Here is a 3138-nt window from a genome sequence, read left to right on the forward strand (position 1 = left end):
GCTGCAACAAGAGAAGTCACTGCAATGAGAACCCCACTCACCACAACTAGAGAAAGCCTGAGTGCAGCAATGAACAGCCCATGCATCACAATGAAGACCCAGTACAGCCAAAAAAAAAGTCACATACTGTCACTTCCAACATAGCCAAAACTCCGGCCAAGAGGAGGGACATGGACCCCATCTGTCAATGGCAGGAGTGACAACTTCATATCATAAAAACAGCTTGTAAGATGGATGAACTTGTGACTGTCTCAGATCATGCACTGCCACTCTCACCCTTTCATTTTCTACTTCCAGCCCAGATTCTTCCCAGCTTCTGATTCTGTGGACTTTCATCAGGTACCCAGTGAGTGCCTGTGGCTTTCATTAATATCAGCAAATCAACCACCCACAACTCCACTTTGGGGATGGCCTCTAATAGTTCCATTTTATAACTGTCAGGCTCCAAGGATCAGAAAGCCCTCGGAGGGACTGCCCAAGTTCCCACAGCTGTTCAGCAGTTTTAGGGAACATCAGTTGCTCTGGATGCCTCTCTTGGTTACAGTCTCAGATTTCCTTGAAAATGACCCCTCCCTCACCTCAGATCATTGTGATTTGCTTTAGTCTGACTCCTCCCATTAGTTCAGAGATGAACATGTGACTACAGCCTGGCCAATCAAAAATTTTCAAACCTGTGGGCTCAGTGATTGGTTCAAGGGTCATCAGGTGACCCAATTTGGTCCACTCAGGGGTAATCCTAGAACAGCTGGTAAGAAAGAGTTTGTGGGGTGGGGTGGGGAGTAACCATCATGAATGTTCAGCTGAGCCTGCTGGGATGCCTTTTCCATCTTGAGGGCAAGGCCTCCCTGAGAATAAAACCAGCACAGACAAAAATGACCATGAGATAGAAAGAGACAGCATCCTGAGATCATTGCTTGAGCCCCTGGATCCAGCCATACCTGAAGCTGATGTTGCTCTTGGATTTTGTCATTATAGAAGTTCAATACCTTTTCTTTTTCACTGAAGCCATTTTGAGTTGAGGTTTCTGGGATAAGAAAGAGGCTCTTGGCCTACAAAGAGGCAGAAAAAGAATTTGAGTCTAAGCCTATCTAAGTCCAAATTCTTTTCTCAGAACCATGCCACCTCCCTGAGTCCTATCCACCTTCAGTCTCCAGATCAGTTCTCCATGATGCCCTCTCTGCTAACATTAGCTCATAGCATCTCTCCTCAACTCTGTTCATGTTTGTGGCCTTTGGTCTATGTGCTTTACAGGGAGGGTCACCTGGACCAATACTAAGTCATCTTCTGTAATCACAGGTGCTTGAAGTTTCACTAGCAGAATAGTATTCCTTTGGATTAAGCATTGCCATCGTCAAGTGATTGTTTTAAAATCTTGATTCCCTGAGAGTGGAACTTGACTGAATGTGGGCCAAAGAAATATGGATTAGGACATGAAGGATGGAGTGGAACAATGAAGAAGGATGTATTTGTCTCTGACCAGAAAGAAGGAAGTGGCATTTAAGCTTCAAGTTTAAAAAAAAAAAAGGCAGGATTTGACAGTCAGGGATGTGGAAAAGGGCATTTGAGGTGGAGGGAATACACCAAGATGTGAGAATTTGTGGGGTACATTCAGGAAAGGGCTTAAAATTAGCTGCTATGGATGGTGACTGATGTAGGACAGAAGCTAATTCAGATGATCCTGGGAACATGAAACTCCAGGCTAAGGAATTTAATCTTTGTTTTCCTGGTAATGGGGAGCCATTGAAGGTGGTTGAGCAGGAGGAGAGCCTCAATCAGAGCAGCACTTTAGGAAGATTAATTCGTGCTGTCAGGGAGGAGGGGAGTGGTTTGAAGAGGCCAGAGACAAGGCCAAGGGAAGCCAAGAAAGAAATGCATTCATCTGCATAAGAGTCAGACAATGGGTGGGTTAGGAGTGATAGGGGACATTCTTGGGGACAATTCCCTTGATGTAGAGACAGACTGGGTGCCAGCAGAGGGGTGGAACATTAGAGCAACTTGTGTGTTGGCCCCTGTCCCAAGCAACATCCAGGCTCAGAGTCTTCCTCCTTAAAGAACAGCATCCAGGGGACTTTCCTGGTGATGCAGTGGCTAGGACTCAGTGCTTTCAGTGCCAAGGGCCTGGGTTCAATCCCTGGTCAGGGAACTGAGATCCACAAGCTGTCTGGCATGGCCAAGCAAAACAATACAAAAACCCCAAAATCCATCCCCAGGCCTCTACATATATTGTGGATGCATGATATATGGACCAGGATGGCATTACTTTGCTTTGCTGTACAGCGTTCCATTGTATGGATGTACCACAATTCACTTATCCATAGTGGACATTCGGGTCATTGCCAGCGAGCACCGCCCCTCCACTTTTAAAATTTTTTATTTATTTGGCTACATTGGGTCTTAGTTGTGGTGTCCAGGTTTAGTTGCTCAGTGGGCATGTGGGATCTTAGTTTCCAGACCAAGGATTGAACCAGAGTCCCGTGCATTGCAAGGTGGATTCTTAACCACCGAACCACCAGGGAAGTCTCATGCCCCTTTTAAAATGTCAGTAGATGTCACCTTGCATGAAGGAATAAAACCCAAGAAAGTGATGATTGGATGAGTCAGCTGTATTTTATCTAGTGTATCTTAAAATAAATGCACAAGTATTACAGTGTTTGTCCAGGGCCATCTTTGTCCTGCTCGGGGCTCACCCTGGCAAAGGCTGTGGGAATCGCTGCTGTGGTGGCTGGGTCCTGGGGTGAGGATGCAGCCGCAGGACTCGGCCATGGGCACGGACGCTAAGCCTCTTATCCCCAGACAAGAGGCCTTCTGGAAGCTGCTCTGGCCGGGCCCCTGCCCTCCACCCCCGCCCTCAGCAGGATGGAGACATTGAGCCCAATTCATCTTGCCTTCAAAGGGCTCCTGTCTGAACCAGGCTCCCGGGCGAACCCCAGCCAAATCCTCGCCTAGGGAAACACACTGGGCCCTTGTTTAGAGGAAGGCCCGCCCGCAGGAGGTCAGCCCAGCTGTGAGGGCAGAATTCTCGGCTCAGCCTTGGAGTGTGGCGTGGGGGCCTCGCGGCTTGCTGCCCGCCAGCCCCAGGCCCCCCATCCTGGACGACAGGAGGCTGCCTGGGAAAGAGGAAGGCCTCACAGGGGGATT

Source organism: Moschus berezovskii, chromosome 19 (assembly GCF_049115385.1).
Source record: "Moschus berezovskii isolate FMDL1 chromosome 19, NW_MosBer_1.0, whole genome shotgun sequence".
NCBI classification, from domain to species: Eukaryota; Metazoa; Chordata; class Mammalia; order Artiodactyla; family Moschidae; genus Moschus; species Moschus berezovskii.